We start from the raw sequence: 23,986 nt of genomic DNA on the forward strand, positions 1-23,986 counted from the left end.
TCAGCATGGTCAAAGATTTTCCCCTATGTTTGGGAACTTGTGTAATGTTCTTGAACTCTTCTTCAGGATGAGACTCTCTTTGATTTTGCCTTCATTTGAATCATAATCAGAAATAAATATATGACAGTGTCACAACTGTGAAACCTTATACAAGAGGTGTTTTATTTTATTTTTTATAAAAGATAAGTTAAGTTATTTAGGTGTTTCTTAAGTTTTATTATATATCAAACATTATATTTAGGTACATAAAATTATTATTATATATTCAGATTGTTATTATATTACTTATTTAATATATTTTCTTTATTTTATATAAATAACATATAAATACAATACTTTTAAAATCTTTTTTTACATATTACATTTTTTATTTATTTTAATTAAAAAAATTTTTTTATTTTATTTTATTTTATTTATTTTGACTCCTATTACATATATATATATATATATATATATATATATATATATATATATATATATATATATATATATATATATATATATATATATATATATATATATATAGTGGAGTATAAAGTTAGAACGGATAAGTTTGTGAAGTTGTGAGTGATGTCATAATTTTGATAAGTGGAATGGTTGCTATTTTTAAAACTAATGTCAGATAGATTTCAAAAGAATCATCTCAAGAATCAGTGGTGTGTGAGAGCACATGTGACGTAGGTTCATACTGGATAGGTGGAGTATTTTAGCACTCACTGCATTGTGGGAGGTAATTGTGGTTTGGCAGTCGTCCCTGAGTAGTTGTTTGCATTGGAATTGCAAGTGCAACTTCCACTCAGCATTTGTTAGGCAGCGGTCTGGGCTTAGAAACGTGTTTACGGTGGAGTTTGAGAGCGCCTGTGGCAAAATCTTCTGTGTGGAGTTAGGCAATACAGACAGGAAGACAGTGGAACAGACGGGCAGGCGCTGGCAGTTTCTTTCACGTCAATTTGTTGCATACCAAAAGGCTTACATTCCAGCGCCTGCAGAAACGGCACCCGGCAAGTTCAAGTGTCACATTTAGGATGGTTTCTTCTGTTTCAGACTAGAATAAGTAACATGAGACTGCTTCGCATTATAAAAACCAGATCAGAGACTAAGCACCGGCTCGAGGGTTAGTTAGTTTACGCAGGTGTTTGTGAGACGTGTTGGCACTGTTTTGAATTCGCCGGCTCATTTTAAAAGCTGCGATTAAAGCAGAACATCTAGGCACAGAGCGCTTGTTGCAAGGTCAGGGGTCAGGGGTCATGGCCAGGTCACAGCCTGTGGGAAGTATGCAGCACTGGCACACAGGAGCGTGTCGGGGAACTGCACAGTAGGGAACATAGCAAACATCTTGCTGTTAGTTTATCTTGAGAAAAATTCACCTCTCGAAGCAACATATATTTTCTGGTCCTAGTTCTCTTTTTCTCATCTATTATATGTTTAAAGCTTACTTTGAGATTCTTTGCAATGATAAAAATCGGAATCTTAGAAAGAGCTAAGGGGAACTAAAAGGTGGCACATCTGGAATGCTTCAGCAAATATATTTTGAAACATCTGGAGGAATCTCATGGAATTTATGGGTCCCTCCTTTGATTTAGCCTTTTTTTCCCCTCTTCTCAGTCTTCGGCATCTTCAAAGTCCCAGGAACGTCTCTGGCACGTAAATGAAGGGGGGTTTGGACTCCTATTACAGTGCGGGTCGAGTCATTCCAGACTTTATTGTGGTCTAAATTGGGCTCTTGTGCCTGGTTTCCCTTTGTGCAGGCGGGCTAATTAAGTGACACTGAGGTGAGAGACGGAGAGTGAGCACCAGTGAAACTCAACCCCCCATAAACCTCCATTGAGAAGGCCGTCCGTAACCGTATCAACCACAACAACAGCCGCTAAACCTAGCTGAAATTAATATTTTTTTTCATTTTTTTAATGAATATCATGAGACTGTTTAGGACTTATATCACCCCAAAATTCAAAAGAAAATTTGTTTTTTCATAATAAAGTCTGTGTTAACACATTACCTGTACCAGGCATGTATTTATCTATCTGTCTGTCTATCTATCTATCTATCTATCTATCTTGTATTATTCTTTTTTTTCTTTTTTTTTCTTTCTCATTTTAGTATATATACAAAATTATAATCATTAAATTAACATAAAGTAAAGGTAGTAAAACAAATTCCACCAAAATGTTTTTGTGTATCCAGTTATTTTATATAATGTGTATGTTTATACACACATACATGGTTTGTAGTAGGGGTGTAACTGTTTAAATTACGGTTCAATTTTATCCACAGTTTCAGTACGGTTCGGTATGTATGTTATGGGGAAAAAACTACTGTCAAATAAAAAATAAAGATTAAATAATCAAACTACAAGCAACAGCGAAAATAAAATAGTGCTTTCAGGTTTTTCAGGTATCTAACAGTAGTTTAAGGTACAGAAATTGAATAAAGCGATCAAATGTAAAACAGTATTGCATATGATCTTCAATGTATAATTATTATTAAAGTTACAATAGCTATTCATTCAAGAGCAGTGAGTTATTTCCTTGTCTTTTGTTGTTTGATTAACATTAAAAATACACAGCAGGAATATTAGGCTACTGTCACTTTAAGACATAATGCACTGATCCAGTACACATGCGTTGTCTTTCTCTACGGTTTACGTTCACTAAAGACATAACCTACTATGTTTGCTAGGATATTCGCCAAGATGGGCATGTTGACATACTTTTTGTGTGAATTTGTCCGTTCAAGCACAAGACTTGAAAAGAGAACTCAAGATTTGCGCACTGTCTGAGGCGCGGCTTCGGGTGAGCGAACACAAATCTTCTCACTGCGTGCGCGTGAGTTCTCTTTCGCATCTTCTTGCGCTTGAATCATTTTAATTAATTACACCGATAGCAATGTGTGCTGTTCAGATCTCACCTGCGCTTGCAAGCTATCAACACCCGGGTGATGACGGTGTAAATGACTGATCATATTAGAGCTTACGGCACTCCCATTGAACAAAGTTTAGGGGAAGCCAGAATGTGTATCCATCGACAGAAACGTACATTAGCAATTTAACTCTGTCTGTCTATTTTACGCGTATTTTACAGTTACTAACTGAGAACCATTATACCCCTAGTTTGTAGTTTCATGAGAGCCCTTGTATTTGTAGCATGAGAAATAATAGCTAAGAGTGCTATCGTGAAGTGCTGCACCCTGGATTCGAACACGAGCACCGTAACCTAATGTGTTGAGCACATGCACTAACCACAAGACCATGGTTCTGGGGAAAACACTGTTTCTTCACTATTATATCAAATTTGTCACAAATATCTAAAATTAGTTTTAACCTTCTTGAAACAATGACAGTCTGTCGTACATGAGCTACTTGCGACATGACATAATCTCTGTCTCAAAGAACCATGTGGCATTGCATTTTACTTCCACAATTAGCAGAGTTTCTTTTGAAAGCTGAATGTAAATCTGAGTATAAATCAATCCCGAACATAAATCCAAGCCTTAATTGTCAGCTTTTTATGTTGAAAGCAGCTTTGATGTGTGATGGTAACCTTGCCTGAGCTGAACCTCTCTTGGGTCATGGAATTAAAATTCTGTTTTAAAAGACTTCAGTGGATTGAGTGTGTATTCAGATCCACAGACTGACAGACATCAGATTATTTCATCTTTCTAGGCATAGAACGACAGCGCATGTTATTATAGTAGCTTGTACATACATGACTTTGCTATCGCTGAGGATTTCTAAGACTCTTTAAGAAAGGTTTTTATGAATTGGCGTATTTGATCGCCATTTTAAATGGGTGAAACAAGGAATATCACTGTCAGGTAGTCGTTACTAGTATGCCAGCATAAACCATCGTAATAAGGGCTCATTGTGGGGTTATTCTACTTCTTAAACAGCTTCTTGCCACATCAATAAACAAACTTGAATCATTAATGTGAGGTAAATTAATTTATTATATGAGAAATAAGATACTGCTAAGGCAAGAGAGCACCTGTATGAAGCAAATCAGTCGTAAGGGACAATCAATAATGTTTATTGGTCCCTAAATTCTGAATGCAACGATCAACCAATAAAAATCAAGTATTCTAGAGAAAAAAGTTTATTTAAATTATTATTGTTGCTATGATTATTAGTTTTGCCTGCAGAAATGCATCCTCAATTTCTGTGCTGATGTTAGGCTGATTTGCAAATGTTTTCTTTGATTTTTCTAAATATTGTTAATACATTTCTCAATATTATTAATTATTATAAATAAGTATTTTTTTTGTCACAATAATCTTGAATTCACACAGTCTTGAAAAACTTGATATTTGAGGAAGCCTAATTTGATTTCTACCTGGAAAAGTCATGTAAATTAATAAAAATAAATAGCCTATATATTGTTCTAGCTAAAATATTTTCTGAAATATTTGATCAGGAAGAAATAATATATTTTAAAAAAAAATCTTTATCCTTATTTCTTATCCAGTGAATCCTAAATAACTGTAAAAGTCATGGGGCCTAATATTAGAGGGGCCTTTGAGTCAGAAAGGTTGAAAACCACTGTTTACTGAATGTTCTGCAGGTCTTGTCATGACTACTGTTGCATGTACAGGGCTTTAAAGTGATATATTTTCCTTTACCTTTCCGACTCAGGACTGTCATACCTCATTAGGTGGGAATTTTTCCCCTGCCATTCCGATTTCTTGCTCTGTCACTCTCTCCGGTGCCTGCTTATGACGGATGTCTAAAGAAGTGCGTTTTTATTTCTAATCCCATTTCAATTTTAGCGCTCTGTTTCTCTGTCTGTCTCTCACTCCATCTCTTCTCAGAGAGATAGAAAAAATGCAGCCAGTTGGTTAATCGTGTCCCCCTCTGTCTGCGCGCAGAGCTATTTTCTCTGTGTTGCTGTGCAGATGGCCTAGATCTTTCTGCCTGACTGCATCGGGAACAGCAGGGAGAGGCTGATACACATCATCATTGAGTGTGCGTGTATATGTGTGTGTGTTCTCTACATTATTTAATTCCCAATCCTCGTTGCACACACCCCACCACGTCCTCCAACGCAGCACAAATCAGGATTTTTCTATCGGCATTCCTAGAACACGGCGGGCATGGCGTGTATCTACAGTCGCTGCCCTGAACTGAACCATACACCACCAAAGTGGTTTTGAGCCATGTGGGTTGTTCTCAAACTGTGTTTTATACATTATCAATGGATCAAGAAGAGAAGTGGCTGAATGGATGTTGTATTCACATACGTGTGCTTGTAGGTTTTTCACTCAAACCAATGGCTGTAACTACATTCATTCAGAATTTAGGACACCGTTTTGTCCCTAAACCTAAATAACATCCTGTCACTGTTGTTTAGTATCTGATATTGGGGTCTCTTCTCTTGTTTTTGTGTTTTTAATGCTATTTTTATTTATTTATTTGGGCTCTCTATTCTTGCCTGAATGCTGACTGAGCTTTTCCACTCTCTCAAAAAACACCAAGGCATCAGGGAATTTTAATGTTTTAGAGCTTGTCACTGTTATAACATGAAAAGGTGACTTTTGATTGTCAGTAAACATTGCATTTAAGTACATTGACTTGAGGTTTCTGAAAAGATCACCAGTCACAGAATGTGACTGTAATTGGCGCACTGTAGGCAGAGCTTCAAAGGACTAACCAATCTTATGATTGGATGAATCAGTAATGTGTGTTTGATTGGCAGTCTCACATTTTTTTTCTGCTTCATGTCAGCTTTAGACCCATGACATTTGCCTCTCGTAAGATGTCACCCCGTATTAACTATGCTTCCCTAGATGCAGATACAGCTTTTATTCTCCTATTTTTTTATACCTTGTCTTGATTTATGCTTAAAACAAGAACATGAACATGTATTTTACATAGTTACTTTAGATGAGCTTGGGTCAGTAATTCTATTTTGTAAAAAAAATTTTTTTATGCATTTTTATACATTTTTATTGTTGGTTTTCATTGTTTTAAAACTCATTGTTGTGTGTCTGGGCCAGTGGTGAATGCATAAAGTGGATGGTGGGTAGGCCTCTAAAAGTGTGCGAAATAATTCGCATCATCCTATGTTTTTCAACTGGCTTGATTTGTAAGAAAAAAAAATGTCGGACCAGTCCTTGTTCGGCACTATAAACACCCATGTTTTAAAGGTGAAGTATGTAAGATAAAGATGTAACGGGTCATGAACACATCAAAGCTAATAAAGCATTGCGACGCGACACCCTACAATGAAGGTTTCAATACATCATAAGACGAATGTTCCAATTTTTTATATTTATTTTGTGTCCAGTGTGAACAGCCTCAAATAGTTGTGGCACGTCATGTCAAAAAATGTGCCCGGTGCAGACCCGTTGGATGGGTTTATTATAAGAGAGACTCTCGCGTTTGTAGCAGCACAGCTAAAAGTATTCCGTGTATCAATTTTGATCCTTTTATTGAATGTAGTCTACTTTCACCTTTTGAGACATGCCTTCACAAACACGGAAGCACCCGTAAGAGATGTTTGAGTTGGTGGAGGTGTGACGTGCGTTTGCAAGGTTGATTTATTTTTGTAATTCCGCTAGGTGCCACTAGTTCAGCAGAAACTATACTTCACCTTTAAGCACTAAATCCCCTAAAGTGCCCACTCTGATTGTGCAGTGCGATCAACTGTGAGCAGCTGCCACTTGAAAAAAAATTCAACATAAACAAAGCAGAAGAGAGCTATCAAACCGAAATAACTATATTACGAAGAGAAATCACAATGTCCTGAACCGACAACCTACCATTGCTAATACGGTGCATATATGTGGCCTATGTACAGTTCAGAAAGCCCCTTTCGCACAAATATTAAATGCAAACATTGTATTACCATTCCACGGAGGGCCAGACTAAAACCTACCCATATCTTACCTCGGATGGCTGATGTCTGTTCTAAACAAGTCGGAGTCAGCTGGATTTTGAATTTAAGATAACGTTGTATTCCTAATTATCTGTTAGTTCTCTGTCAACTTTGTCTGGATGTTTTTTTTATGTCATAAATAGCTGAATATTTATTAAAAAATTCTATTGGCATGAAGAACATCATAATTTTACTACTGGCTTGACATAACTGAAGAGACTAATTGGCATATTCTTATTAATATTAGGATAGAGTTCTAATGAATGAAAAATCAAATCACATTGTGTGGCTCTTTAATGTGTCGTGACAGATCGCTGTAGCTCCTCAGTTAAAGCTGCTCGTGAACCAATGGTCTCTTCCTTCTAATTAATTTATAGCATCAAATAAACATGAATGAACATCAGAAGGAATGTTGTTTCAATCGCGAAAAGACGTCAGTACACATCGTTTTTCATTCAAGTCCACCGACATTAATCTACTAACTCTCCTGACTGCTTTGTCGGACAAAATGGCAGATTTGTCGCATGGCGTATTATGATTGTTTGATTGATTATGATTCAAACTGCTTGCGACGGGTGAATTAAGACTGTTCATGTCAAAGATAACTAATTATAAAGAGTTTTAAAAATCGTTCTAGTTATAAAAGAATAGCAGATTTCACACCACAACTATAGCAATAATGGCACAGAGAAATGATATAGGTGGAATCACCCTCACAATTATATTTTCCAGCTGTTGAAGGATAAAACCATTAACAGCCTATCAGAATGCTTTAAAGAGCTTGAGCATTTAAAGCTGCAGAAGAAAAAACTGCGCGTTTAGAATAAACAGAACAATATCATGCGTTGGTGATGACGCACACTTCCAGGAATGTAATACCTGCAGTATGCATGTCTGCATTTATTTATACAGACCCCGAAAATAACCCCAAAGCTAAATACAGTGTTCAAAGGGCAGTTGATGTATATTTGGAAATCTAAGCAGAATTGTGAAGTTCGGTTATGACAGTGTCTTCCTGTCCACTCAGACATCAGTCTCTCTTCTGTCTGAGAGGATGCCAGTTTCTGACTCTGTGTGTTTAACTCGCTGTACACACAGCACACACACATCACTGAGAATCTCGCGCCTCGCTGATCTGGACCTGCCCCCTTGCCTCATTCCCTGCTCAGCCCCTCACAAAACGTAGATAAAGCTGCAGTCAACATTTGTTTTGTAAATGGGCACATGCTGTAGAAATGTAATCCTGCCTACAGTTGATCGCTCAGTCATGTGACTTGACCTAGTTTTCCTTCTCTCCCGCTCTCAGAATTCCATCCTCCTTCAATTCACCCTCCTCTCCGCTCATTCCTTTGCTTTTCATAGGAAAAATGTTATATTCCGTATATGGATCTTCTAGGGATGTGCAAAATTACATAAAATAATCTAGTTGGTTAGTTGTCTCAATGACTAGTTGGTCTGGGACTAACTGAAGTCCTGTATAATTTAGCTGGTTTAGGGTTATGTCCACCCCACACTGATCAGGTGCATTTTTTAAAGTTTGTTCATTGTGTTCTGAAATACAACGATTTAAAACACAATTTATTTTTATTTTTATCACCATGCTAAGAGTATATTGGCTGAAACTCTCCTAGAAGTCTCTAAATTTGTCGCAGCTGGTAAACAACTTTTAAAACTAAATTTTCCCTCAATTTTTTAAAGAATTTATATATATATATAGTGCCTTGCGAAAGTCTATATTCATACCCCTTCTTTTTTCACATTTTGTAATGTTGCTGCCTTATGTTAAACTACTTAAAATGACTTTTTTTTCACGTCAATCTACACTCCATAAACCATAATGACACAGCAAAAAACTGATTTGTCACAACTTTGCAAATGTATTAAAAAGGAACAACTGAAGTAAGTACATTGCTAAAGTATTTGTGCCCTTAAGTCAGTACTTAGTTTAGGCACTTTTACAGCCTCAAGTATTTTTGGGTATGATGCAACAAGCTTTGTACATCTGCATTTGGCGTTCTTCTCCTCACATCCTCTCAAGCTCTGTCAGATTGGATGGGTGACTGTCGGCAGACAGCCATTTTCAGGTTTCTCCTGAGAAATTGGGTTCAAGCCCAGACTCTTGAACCCAATTGTCCCAATGAGAGAGTGGTCCATAAGCCACTCTAGCGTTGTCTTAGCCGTGTGCTTAGGGTCATTGTCCTGTTGGAAGATGAACTTTCTGCCCTATCTAAGGTTCTGAATGCTCAGGACTAGGTTTTCATTAAGGCCATATTAATGAAACATGAGAATATTTTTCTGCGTTAAGCTTTCCTTCTTCCCTGACTAGTCCCACAGTCCCTGCTGCTGAATCACACCCCCACAGCATGATGCTGCTATCACCACACTTTACTGTTGAGATGGTATTATGCAGGTGATAAGCAGTGCCATGGTTTCCTCCATAAATCATGCTTGGAACTGAGGTTCATTAGACCAGAGTATCTTGTTTCTCACAGTCTGAGAGAGTCCTTTAGGTGCTTTTTTGCAAATTCCATGCTGCTTGTTAGCAAACATATCTTGACCCATCCCTGGCATCTGCATGTGTTTCTGATCTACAGCTTTCACTGTGTGTCCATAGTCATTGTTTTATTGTGCTTCAGGTTACAATGAGCTATAATCATTTTATTTTACAAGAAATGGATTTGCTGGCATTACCACACACATTAAAACAGCATGCGCTTTGTTTGTCATCAACATACGTTCAATTCAATCACAGGCAGCCTCTGTAGTGCTGGCAACCTGCGTGGTTTTGTAATCACAACTCTATTTACATTACTGGCTAATGTTCATGTTTTTAGATGCATGCGAGATGCAGACAGAGAAAAATAATGAAGGCCCCGCAGGCTTGCGTCAGCTTTTTCACTCTGACTCGCACATCTGGTTGGTCTCTAAACTAAAAAAAACATGCTCCTTAAAAAACCTCATTGATTCCAAAGCACGTTTTATTGTATTTTACTGTCAAGATGAAATACCCCCATCGACATGCACTATCTGATTAGTCACTCCAGGAAGTGATTCACATGAACATCATCACTTATGAGCTCCACATGGGGTCCTCTCTTCATCTGTCATTTCAAAGCACATGCTCGTACGCTGGAGTGTTTGCTAAGCAAACTGTTTGCAATTCTCGTCTGGATCATAATCTTGCCTCGTGCCTCCCCACTTGACCTTCCGGGTGAGTTTCACTCTCATTGTGAGAGCAGCGACCCAACACAGTCAACACACATTCAGTTCAAACACTCTGATTTCTTTTTGTTTGCATAATTGTGTGTGTGCCATCATATGAGGGATGTGGACACAGGTGCCCTGTGCCCTTTAAGTACCAAGTACTTCTAATGTGGTTTCGACCTTTACATATCTGTCTTAGGAAAATAGATCTAGGTTGTGCACTAAGTCTACAAAATGTCGAAGCTCTAAAAAGCACATAGCCATACAAAATTAATAACTAGAAGTTTAGTAAGGAGCCATAATCAGTTAATTCAGTAAAGAATTCAGGCTGATTCCATAGTAATTGTAACAGTTACAGTAATTCCTGTCTTTTTTAATAATTCAATAAAAGATTTGTTCATGAATCAGACTACACTGTCTCACTGTCTAGGCGTCCACTGATATTGAAATCCAATGCTGACCTGTTTTTATTTCTGTCTGTAGGCTATTTCATGCTTGCACTTCATGACTTGACGGTGAAACAATGATTGCAAGTTTGAAATAAAAGCCTTACGCTGGCAGCGAATTAATTACATACCGAATTCTCTGTAGGGATGAGCCCTAGAAATCAGAACGACATGTTTGTTTGAAATGTTGCAGATTATGCCAACAAGCCCAAATTCAGTGTTTTTTGATGACTCTGTGGAACCTACTAGAATTTCCTGTTTGATACCATATCAGTTTAATAGATTTCTAAAACTCATTATGAATAGAAGAGTAGCACTAAACAACTAGTACACTAGCTGCATTTGTTTGATCAAAATTACAGAAATACTGTGAAATATTACAATTTCAAATAACTGTTTTCTAATTTAATACATTTAAAATGTAATTTATTCTCGTGATAGCAAAGCTGGATCAGCATCATTACTCCAGTCTTCAGTGTCACATGATCCTTCAGAAATCATTCTAAAAAGCAGATTTGGAGCTCAAACATTTCTTCTTATTATCAGTGTTAAAAACAGTTGTGCTGCTTAATATTTTTGTTAAAACATGATAGATTTTTTTTTAAGGATTATTTGATGAATAGAAAGTTCTGCATTTATTTGAAATAAAACAAATTTGGACGGCATTATATGTTGCACGTTTCCTGTCGACCAAGTGTCAGTTTGCTAGGTTATTTCTGTTTAACCCTGCTCAATACCGGATAGATAGCATATGGGTTAATGTTTTTTCTAATGATCCAGCATGCAGCATGCAGCAAGCCCATTTAGAAGATGCGTAACAGGATGTACTTGTGGAGCACAGGTCATCTTCTGTAACCTCCACTCACTCCTCCAAGTACTTGCTGCGTCTGTTCATTTGGAATCAAATTAGGGCCAGTTTCGGCATATAAATATCAAAATTAAATTCTGTTTTATGAGTATGTCTCTCTCTTTCATCTAGATCAGACTCCTATCATGTGTTCAGTAACCGTAAAGATGTGAGATGGGCGGCAGGATTTTAAATGCTTCCTTGTTTCAGCTCTCACCAAAGAAAGCTCTTTCTTCAGTCCAATTACACAAATTTGATTATGCTGTTTGCCCAAGGAACTTTTCGAAACGCTGGGCAGAAAGTGAGGCCCTTGTTTCCAGCATGTGCCCTGCAGCAGGCCTGGCCTGCCGTACAGAAGCCATCTTTGACATTTCCCCCTTAACCTCATTACTGCCTCCTCCTTCCTTCCTGGCCCCTCCTGTCTCTTTCTGTGTAGTCTTTTTTGCTTTCTGTCTTTCTCTCTTAAATGATGTCCCTCCTCGCCACTTTATTAACATAATTTGGCTTATTTTATTTTGAATGATCCAGTCATAAATTAAACACCTTTTTGAGCATATTATGTTTTATATATGTAACACATCATATATGTTCAAGACCACAGTTGCATATTGTTTCTGAATGCTGTAGTATATTCATATTTTTTCAATAGTGTATGTATGTATGTAGGTAGATAATAATATTGCAGTATTTCTCACAAATAATGTTTGAAAAAATATGAATAAAAAGTAAACACTGTAACCAACAGGGCACTCAGTAATCTAAGTTTGTGCACACTAGGCATCACATTTTTTTTTAAATAAAGACAAAGAAACACTAATTTTACATACAGCACATTGTAAAATGACTTGAATATAACGTAGTGGCCAACTGAATGTAGCGCACGTAGTTTAAAATCAAGGGTTTATGTATTGTGCATCTTGAGTGAAGCTGACTCCTGTCTACATTCATGTTCATGCAGGCTACAAATGCACACTTTAGAATATCTGACTGTTGGATTTGACTAAGTCTGCAAGGTTTGTGAAATTAAATGTTTATTAGATATTCAAAGATTTGTTTAAAGGATGTAAATGCATATTTGCTGAATGGTGACGGTAAATGAGAAAAAATGCCAAATATTGACCGATATATCGGTCGACCACTACTTTTTTTTTCACCAGCCACTATATCGGTCGACCACTACTTTTTTGCTCACCAGCCACAGTGGTTAGTGGTTTTCCAAAGTTAATAGCCACTCAGCATTTTCACTGGCCACAATTTTGACATCGATACAATGGGAAAAAACCTGCCATATAGATATTTTTTATATTATCTTATAATTTAACACTTTAAGACCTGAAGCACGGATCCATTATGTTACACATGCTTTTTCTTTCTCAACTGTTTATGTTCACTCAAAACTAGGGATGCACTGAAATTTCGGCCGCCGAAAATAGCATTTTCGGTTTTTGGCCAAAAGAGAAAAAAAAGCAGAAAATATAAAGCCAAAATATTCCATTCCACCCCGCCCCTGTGTTCGGCGATCAGGATTCACTCTGGCGTAGGATGTTTTGTAACTTTGTGAGTGGCTCCGCTTCCGAATATGCACAACTTCGAAGCGACTGCTCAGTGTTTCACTACGTGTGTGTGTTTGTGTGCTGTACACACTGCTCAAAATGTTTCGCTACTTCTGTGTGTTTAAGCGCAATAAGCAATGCAAAATAACTCAAATTTAGTACTGAGAGGCGGCTTTATGTGTGCGCACTTTATGTGTGAGCACAAAATCTGAGGGAATGAGTCAAATTATGCACAATACTCGCAGTCCCTCACCGAAATTCAAGCGCTGTAACACCAGCAATATTCATCCGAAGCAAATGAGACGAGTGAGTGAGGGGAGGCGGGTTTGTGTGTCAGCTCACTGTCGGAGAGATGAGAGGGTGAGAAAGCGCAGCTGGTGTCGTGTGTATTTTGGGGGAAATGCATACATTGCATTCATTCATTCATTGCACTTGGTTTATTTCAAATGCTTTTTAAAAGAGTACAATTGAAAATGTATATATTATATATAAAATTCCACCCGCTAAAGTGGCTAGTTGGAGTGACTGCGTTACACGCCACTGTTGAAATCCACCTGGTCATAACATGCAAATATAAAATGTTATTTAAAATATAATTTTTGGTCATAAGTTCTACTGCAAAAATATCAGAAACTGTTCAAAATATATAACAATGCAAATATACATAAACTAAATACACAGTGCGACAGCATGTGTAACTGTGGTCTTAAGGGTGTCTGCTGAGTCCGTGCTATGTTCAGAATAAACATTCAATGTGAGATAGAGAGTAGCATCTGTGGTCACAACTGTTAGTGGCACATCCCTTTCACACCTACAAAGAACCACACTGAAACACACACTTTGTCATCTTGAGAATGAGAAGGTGCTGGCACCGAGAAAATGCATCATTTCAGTCAACTGAAGACATCCAATAGTGTTAAGCCCTGTTTTAAAGACTTGTTGTCAGAATGTGGACCTGAAGCTGGAGAGGGTTGGAATAGAAATGAGAAAACTAGTTTTTATTTTATTTTTTATTTTTTATTACCCAGATGGTGGTTGCCTGAATGGCTAGTTGAGTAAAGGAAACTGAATAATTAGGCTGGTTCACCTGACTCTGATCGGATGCATTTGGGAGCGTTTAGGCAAGATGTGTTAGAAAACAGAATGGCATAAATCGCAGGACATGTTTCCTAAAAGTTGGACAATTTTAACCTGACACCATTAAAATACAGTGCTCTTTGTGGGATGTTTAAAACAATGTGCAAGACAAAGGTGTTTATCAGCATGAGTATGGCTGTAGTGGTTGAGCTTTAAAGTCGTGAATAAAATACCTGTACCATATCAGTAATTTTATTTATTAATTTAATTATATTTATTGTATCAGTTGATATTGAAGATGTCGGACCATTGTAAATAATTAATTGTGCAAATTGATTTGGATCACCGTTGCCATTTGCAATGTATAGCTCGCTCATTAAAGTACCACCGTCTTAATTAATTAGGCTGCGTTCAGACTGTCAGTCCAAATCCGATTATTTGTGTATCTGATTGGAATCTGATCTAAAATTATTGATGTAGTTTGAAATGTAAAAGTCGCATGTCATGTGACCTTTTTTTGCTGTTCACATTAGCCAATTCTGATTGAATTTCACTCAGATATGCACAAAAATCGGATTTGGACTGACAGTCTGAACGTAGCCTTAGATTGTTTTTGTAATGTCTACTTGACCATTGTGATCTATTCTGGATCAAATGTATTTGCTTCTTAATATATTTAGGGTGTTAAACACAGCTGTTCTCTAGAGCGATATGGCTTAGTAAGCTGTCTAAAAGAGCTGGTACAGGAAGGTTGTGGTTATGGGTTTCTGGGCAGTTAGGGTGGCAGGGGGTGGATGTGGTATTTATTTTAAAGCGGCAAGCACCTGATGATATCAGCGTAGTGGGGTCTGAGAGTGGCCTTTGACTTGACACTTAAAACCACTGCGCTCAGTATGGGGCCAGCAGGCAGACCTGGTGTCAGTCTGTGTGACCGGTCCCTTTTTTTTTTTTTGATTGTTCAAGGCAGAACACCTGTGGTCTCAGCAGTGGCCTTGTAAAGGCTGGAATTTCAGAGCAAGGTAGGGTTACGCCCCCTATGGGGACCTTCACTGTGAAAAGAGGGCGAGAAAGAGGCAGAATGTGTTAAATTTTCACATAAAACACAAAGCTTTTCATGTACTTTTCAAGCTTTTTCTGTCTCTCACTTTTATCTTGACCTCTGGACAGCGTCTGTCTTTCCAGTTCATATTGAAAACCTGGTTTCGCTGACTAAACGTGAAGTCAAAATGCGTTACGGGCCTACGACGTCACATAGGTTATTTCCAAGGAGAGTGGCGAGAGAACAAAGGCTTGATGAAAAGGTGCAGGGAGAAGGTTTCCAGTCAAATTGGACAGTTTGCTGAGAAAAGGTTTGACATTTCCATCATGCTGATCAGCATCCAAGACATGTTCTCTGTGATGAAAGAGCGATTGTGCCCATGCGTCATTGATTTACAGAGTAGCTTTTGGGGTTTAACCAGGAGACCCAACAAAGTCAGACTGTCATTTTTGATGGGCTTTGATTAAAGCACCGTGGAGGTTGCGTCTGTCCGATGTAGCATAACTGTCAGTTCAGTAATTGAATCTAATGAGAGGCTTCTCTGCCTGATTATTTCTGTAAGTGGAAAGCAAACATCTGAAGTTAATTTTTGGACACCACAGTGGAATACACTTGTAAGCCATGAGAGAACAGGGGAACCGCGTTTGGCATGTATAGCCACAGCGAGAGTGTGTTTTGAAAGGGTTATTGGTTCATCAGTTCAGGGGTTGTTTAAAAATCCTCCCCATCCTTCGCATTAGATTGAAAATACACTCCTCTGAATGCTTCCACATTCAAGGATGAGGCAATCTGCTTAACGTCACTAGCCGCTAATACATAGAAGACGACACAATAGGCTTTTCAAGGACGTGAGGAATGCGCTACACCCATGCTTCTCTGAGCTCTCAAGGCTGTTTATTGGGCCCTGGAAAAAAGACCCTGCAAAGTGTTTACAAAATTGAGTTGATAATAAGATGGGCACGAATATATTATTGCAGATGAATCTTCGTGATCTAAACCTTTTTTCCAACCCCGTCCTCAGAAAAAAAGCAGCCTATCTAGCCGATCTATCTATCTGAAATTGTTCAAGATAAGTAAAAAAAATCAATGATTTATAAATAATATAATAAAATAAACTAAATTTTTTTTATGTTATAAATATCATAAATATATTTTTACTAAACGATATCGATTCTTAAATCCCAAGAATCGATTAGTCATCCTGTTTTCAGTTGCTGAATGAATGTAATAAATCGCTATAATCTTTGTGCTTTGTTATTATTGATATGAAACAAAGTCTCAGATTTCAAATTACGTCCATTTTCCTTATGAAATTCAAAAACATAATTACCGTTTTGGCGCTGTGGCGTGAGATCGCTCTGGCACAGCGACAGTATGGGCGCAGCTCAAGAGAAGCAGCAGCGCGGAGCGCACGTGATCTTCTCTTCTGCCTTAATAACACCAGTTATAGCGCGAAATAAACTTGAATGAGCATCTGAAAGTGTGTTAAAAGAGAGTACAACTTATCGAAGTCCGTATCATGTCACATGGAATCGCTCAATCAGTGTTTCAACCGTGGAAAGACGTTAGTAAACAATGTCATGTACGTCACATTTACCTCAGAAAAAACATATCCAGTGACCATAAACTCACTGTTTATGGTCGTGTGTGTATATGGGGCATATATTTAACAAAATGTTAAATTTAACATTTTGTTAAATATATGCCGCATATTACATATTCATTATAATTTTTAATGTTCTTCAATATTTAATGCATGTTTGAATAAATCTGGAAAGTTTTTTATGACAGCCACCATTTACATTTTTATATAATTTCATATAACTTTATTATTATAAAAATAAAGTGTTTTTTAAGTGTTTGTATACAAATCAGTTAATTTTTACCTTCAATATTATAGTAGGCTAATAAAGCCAATAGGCTACAACTGACTCCCAAAGTTTACAATAATAGTTAAGAGATTTGTTTTCCTTGAGAAAATTTGCAGTGTATTGTACCTGATATCCAAAATAATCAATATTGAATCGAATCGAATCGAATCGTAATCGAAATCGAATCGAATCGAATTGCAAGCTTGTGAATCGAAATCGAATCGAATTGTGAAATTTGTGTCAATACCCAGCCCTAATATATATATATATATATATATATATATATATATATATATATATATATATATATATATATATATATATATACATATACATACATACATACATACATACATACATGCATACATACTGTACATACTTGCATACACACACACACACACACACACACACACACACACACACACACACACACACACACACATACACACATATATATATATATATATATATATATATATATATATATATATATATATATATATATATATGTATATTTATTATTATATTGTTATAATATTAATTTATTAATATTAATACTAATATAATATTAATTTATTAATATTAATACTAATATATTATTAATTGTTAATATAGTATTTATTATTATTATTAATATTAATATATTATTAATATAATATTTATTATTATATATATATAATATATATTATTATTATTATTATTATTAATATGTTATAATATTAATGTATTATTATTAATATTAATATATTATGAATATTGATATATTATTAATTATTAATATAATATTTATTATTATTAGTGGTGGGCCGTTATCGGCGTTAACGCGAGACTCTTATCGCGCGATAAAAAAAATATCGCCGTTAATCTATTCTCCAAGTTGGGTTGGGAGCTGGCTCAAGCTACACAAGCTATGATGACGCAATCTACCCGCGGCCGCGAGGAACACCCGGCTGCAACGCATCATATTCGTCGTCATCTTAAGTAAACACGGCTGAAAGTGAAAGCTGGTGTAAAAGATCGGTGCAACATCCATTATTTGGACTTGGTTCGGATTTAAGCCGTCCGACGTAGACTGTGTGGTGTAACAGGTCGGTAAGTTAACACACGACTAATCCGTTCTACCACCTCAAATTCAAAACGAAACATATAACTGAATACCAGCGCGCGCGTATTATTCCCAATATATCTTAGTGAGTGGTGTAGCACATAATCTCTTTTTATTAAAAGCGCCCGATTTTAAGAATCGTTGTTGTGTTTCTTTTTTACTGAAAAGCCATCAGTTAGACAATATTCTAATTTTAAATTTGGGGTTTCATAAGCTCCAAGCCATAATAAACATTAGACCTACTTACGTCTCTGCAGCTAGTGTACTTAAATTTTATTTATCTGGAAAATTATGTTGTATACTTACAGTTTTGCACAGTATATGTTCTCAAAACTACATACACCCTTTCAAAAAAAAAACAAACAAAAAAAACATTTAGCAGGGTCTGTGTAACCTGTTCTGAAATGGTTTTATTATAATATCGTTATCGCAAGAGGCTGCAATGTATATCACAATATGGATTTTAGGCCATATCGCCCATCCCTAATTGATAGCCTATAGTAGTTGATAATAACATAGGCCTACCTAGTGTTGCCTACGTACGGTAACAGTACAGTAGTAACCTTTTAAAGTCTATGAGTAGAACAGCTTTCTCAAGCAGTTTGTGATGCATTTTGGAAACAGGAGATGAGCCCCTGGTCTAATGCGCCACCTGGCTTGAGAAACCCGTTCTCAAAGACTTACTTTTATAGTCATTATTTGGGTAGCACACATATTCTGAATGCCTTCAGCAGAATTCAAATGAGCCATTTTAATCTAGATTAATCTAGATTAATTTCAAAATTGACATGCTATATTATATTTTGATACTGAACACTGACTTTCTATAGTAACAAGAAGCAGTTTGCTAGCAGATCCATTTCTACAGTATAGCCTAATCCTACATTTTGAAACTCCAACAGCTGGAATTCCATCTGTTTCAAACAGAACAACAGTTCCCATCTCATACTGTGGCCTTTTTCCCTTCTGTGTTCCCTAAATTTTCATATGCAGTTCTTTTTATTATTTAAAAAAAACAATTTTTGCTCATGCTCTGCCCATGACCGCTTACAGACTGTCCCGTATTAGCATATGTCCGCCCTTAGCGATTTATATACTGGTTTGTATACAGCGCTTTACGTGTCTTTGAGCGCTTGTGCTGACACCCCCCATGGAAGAGAGGGGTGGGGTGAGCAGTTGCTTATTATTTAAAGAGACATGCACTGAAACGGGTCACTGTGAACAGAGCTGTTTTTGAGGTGGTAGAAAGGGTGTTGTTTTACACAATCATTGAGGAATTTTAACCAAAGTTTGTTACAAACTTTACATGAAGACCCTAAAGAATCATACCAACTTGTGGAAAATGGGCATCCGATGACCCCTTTAACATTTTACTATTGATCTATCAATACTTGATCTGATCAGATAAAGTCATCCCAGGCTGCTGATTGCTGTGCTAGTTTCATGTCTCTCGTATCACTCTGCCTTCTCTTTCTTCTCACATAAAATAATTTTAGCTCCTCCTCTTGCTAGAGTCCTCATCACCCTGCCAACATTTATTTTGTGATAATGATGTGCTGATTGTACATCATTACATATTTAAATAACTCAGTGTTTTAGGATTATATTTCATGAAATGTGAAAAAATATTAATTGAGGCCTATTTTCATAAGCACATAATTCGTGGGAGCAACATCTTCCACTGTATATTTACTTTGCAGATTGGCTACTGATTCAGGATACCGAATCAGAAGAGAGAGATTAAACATGACTAATCAGGGATTTACGCCAAGACATAAAGCTCAAGTCCAGAGGAGCTGTTAGAAGACAGATTACTTAATCTTAATATTCATCAAGACTGTTTAAGAAATAATCACATGTTCACACAGTGGGATGTTTACACACATCTCTGATTAAAAGCCATAAATAAAAGGTACACAGCTAGAATAGCCTGCCGTTGGTGGGTTCTAATTCAGAAATTAAACCGTGTGCTGTATTATTACGGGAAATATGATTTTAATTGGGTCCATTATGAAGCCATAAATGGGCGAGCATATCTGGCAAAATTTTAGCATATCTGAAGCATTTCAAAGAGTGTTTTCTCTCATTAGACCCTTTTTCTTTGGGACTGTGATTGAGAACTTCCTTTTCCCTTCTCCTTTTCCTTTTTTTTTACATTTTTTTTTGTGTGGGGGGGGGGGGGGGGTTTCCTGTCCTTCTGCATTACCCGTGTTTTTGGAAAAGCCGAGGTTGACTGGGAGCCTTAGCTCATGTGTTAAAGCGGTAATTTTCAGTGACATCGCTCAGAGCAAGCAGGGATGTGTCATTGTCCGCCCTTCACTGGTTACACAATACGGAATCTGTTGGGCTGAAATGAAGGTGATTCACTCCGTCGGGCTTTTAGGCAAGAGCTAATGGGGCCCGCTGACCAGTCGAGCCAGGAAATGAGGGATATGCCACAGGGAAACGTGTCCCCAATGGCCTAAATTAATTTTGATGACGATTACCGATTAATTTATTTCAGCTATGTTCAAGCCTTGTATTACATGCTTAATTTGGTTTACACTTGCTGGATTTGTCTGATGTTTTTCACGCTGGTTGAAGTGTGTCCTAGAAAGCAGAAGTGTGAGACCTTAATACCTCTTTTTCACTGTCTTTTTCACTGCTGGACTTATACTGTGTTAACGAACAGGCTTCCACTTTAGTCATTGCTTATTCAAGAATTTGCACAGATTAATCACCTGATTTATAATCAGACTTGTGCTCGTACGTGGCATAACAGTTTCCTATAATCTCTTGTGGTTTTCATTATTGCGTATTTCAGCTACTCCATTTTTTAAACCAGCTTATTGGTTTCATTTAGATAGTACGGCGCCCCTAAAGGGACATGAAGGGAAAAAAATATGAGATGGAGGAAAAATTATTTGTCAGTGCTTTTGCGTTCCCTCGCAAAATCGTTTGTGTTCCACCGAGAAACTTTGCTTTTGCTTACAAAGGGCTCAAAATGTTTTGTGAGAGAACACAAAAGCATTGACATTATTTTTCCTCCTATCTCATATTTTCCCCCTTAAAGGGATAGTTCACCCAAAAATTAAAATTAGTCCATGATTTACTCAACCTCAAGTCATCTTAGGTGTATATGCCATTCTTCTTTCAGAGGAATACAATCAGAGTTATATAAAAAAATGTCCTGGCTCTTCCAAGCTTTATAATGGCAGTGAATGGCCGTTTCTGTTTTGAAGTCCATAAAATCTATGCATCTGTGCATCCATCCATCATTAAAGTGCTCCACACGGCTCCTGTGGGTTAATAAAGGCCTCCTGAAGCAAAGCGATGAGTTTGTGTAAGAAAAATAGTCATATTTACCACTTTACAAAGTTAAATTCTAGCTTCCGGCCAAACGGCCATACACAGTCTACTTACGCCTAAAGCGCAACTTATGAAGTCAGAAGTAGCGTAGTGCGTCCTGGGGTAGAGTAAATATCAGCAGTACGTCGCATTACTCGCATAAGTTGCGCTTTATACTTAAATGGAATCCGTATGTTCTTTTGGCCGGAAGCTAGTTACTTTAATAAAAAGTTACTTTTACTTAATAAAGATTTAAATATGGATATTTTTCATACACAAACGCATCGCGTCGCTTAAGAAAGCCTTTATTAACCCCCCGGAGCCGTGTGGAACACTTTAATGATGGATAGATGCACTTTTATGGACTTCAAAACAGAAATGGCCATTCACTGCCATTATTAAGCTTGGAAAAGCCAGGAATACAACTCAGATTGTATTCAACTGAAAGAAGAAAGTTATATACACCTAGGATGACTTGAGGGTGAGTAAATCATGGGCTAATTAAAATTTTGGGGTGAACTTTCCCTTTAAGATTAATTCAGCACTTTCTTAAAGAGATAGTTCACCAAAAAAGGATGATTCTAAATTGTTAACTCCCTTATGATGTTATATTAAAACTGCTGTATGCTATTGTTTTTTGTTGTTTCTTTTTACACTTCTGCTTTTTCCATACTGTTCATAGTGAACAAAAATGACCAAAAAGTGTAAAAGTATTTCATGCGACTCAAATGCTATATTCAGACTCTTCTCATATGATTTTGTGTGAGGAAATTTAAGTTACTGATAATCTTCCCCTCCAGTGAACCTGTTAACATGATCAATAAGCTGAAGTCAAGATTCATGGACAAACTCATTTAGTTCTATTTGTGAACCAGATCAGTCTGTTCATTGAAAAGAACTGGCTCAGTGTAATGATCAATTCATGACATTGAACTGATTCAGATCTCTAGTTCAACTCACTGATTCAATGATATAGTTGTAAAGATTCCCAAGTTAACAAATTACTGAAGGGTAATGTTATCTATTGGATGGCTTCAGAAGACCTAGGAATGTAGAGCACACAGCTATTTATATATTTATTTGTGAGATTGGCAAATGTGGTCGCTGTGAATTGTAGTTCTATGGAAACCACACTATGAAGATTCTTCATAAATTGCTCCACTGAAAAATAACAGCAAATGAGTTTGTAACTACATTAAGACAGTTTTCATATTTGGGCAAAGTAATTGTTATATAGTTTGATTGTTGCTGTCCCTTTTCCTGTCTTTCTCCAGCTCTTTTCACAGTTCTTTTTCTTCTTAAAAACAGGCTCATAATGTCTATATTACCATGCCTTGGTATCGTCTTTAAGGTTTCTCGTCCCTCTCTGAACAATTCCACGTTTTTGTCATTTTAATCAAACAGCTGCAGCAGGCGCTTAACAGGCAGTCCGTCCGTTTCCTGTCTCCCCCCCCACCCCCACCACTTTGACCAAAGCATCAGCATCCCAGCCAGCTTATCATGGGGAACTAATTCAATATCCCTGTGCCTGATTTAAATGTCATTGGCTGAGCTCATCTGGAATGACATGTTTTTCATGGTGGAAGTAAAGGCGCTTTATTGAGCAGGGACCGGAGTGGGGGGATGTGGCTGCCCTTCGCTCTTCATGTTCGCTCCCATCCGAAAGGTCTACAAGCTTTTTAAGATCATTCGGTGCACATTCAGTGCGCGCTCGCTCATCCTATCTTTCATTGGCTCTGTGAGTCATCACACATCCTTAGCTGACTTTTAAAAGTAGACTACAGCAAAAGTTACATCCTCAAATGTCTTTTATTTTGCTCTCTAAGTTTTGTGATTTTGTTTTAATATTACAAATATCATGTTGACTTTTTACAGTTCGTTCACTTTTTTAAGGATTTTAATTTAAGTACTTAAGGGGATAGTTCACCTAAAAAAATGTATTCACCTCACCTATTTGTCACTCCAAACCCTTTCTGCAACGGGACAATTGAGTCAATGAGTTGACTTGAGAACCAGATAAGTGATTCATGAATAAAGGGTGCATCTCAGTCAGCTCCCTAGCTCTCAAGGTTGTGAATCAATATATTTTGGCTTTGGTTTCCCGCTTAAGAATATCTGTTAATAGTGAGTATCGATCGCTCTCTGGATTTCATGGTGCATTGTGGGGACTTTTAAGGGAGCTAACGTTTCAGTGCACTAGGAAGTTTTTGTGATTAGGGTGATTAAGACACCCCTAAAAATGGCTCTTTGACTAGTGAACTAGGGAGTGGATTGAGACGCACCCTTAAAGTGTTTTTGTGAACTGAATCATCTGATTCATTTGAAAAGATCTCAGAATAGCTATTTTGTTTATGGCTAAAGACATGGAATATAGCACACAAGTCATATAGTCTACTATTATACTTTTAGTGCTTTTTGTAATTTTGTACATTTAAATGAAATCTAGGATATTCCTCAAATGTAACTTTTGTGTTCCACAGAAGTCATCATACAGATTCGAAACAAAAATAGAGTGTGTAATGTTCATTTGTGGGTCAACATGTCCCTTTAAGATCAAATGTTGATTGACAGCAAACCCCTTGCGGTTGACATTCTGTGATCTCTTGCCACGTGGGTGATGATATCAGTTAACCCATTGTACCAGAGAA

At 37.0% G+C, this 23,986-nt stretch overlaps 1 protein-coding gene across 3 annotated transcripts in view; it reads left to right on the plus strand.

Moving 5' to 3' along the window:
* Positions 1-23,986, plus strand: part of rxraa (retinoid X receptor, alpha a) — a 162,444-nt gene that overhangs the window by 59,990 nt on the left and 78,468 nt on the right. The window lies entirely within an intron of this gene.

This window comes from Squalius cephalus (assembly GCF_949319135.1).
Source record: "Squalius cephalus genome assembly, chromosome: 17".
Lineage (NCBI taxonomy): Eukaryota > Metazoa > Chordata > Actinopteri > Cypriniformes > Leuciscidae > Squalius > Squalius cephalus.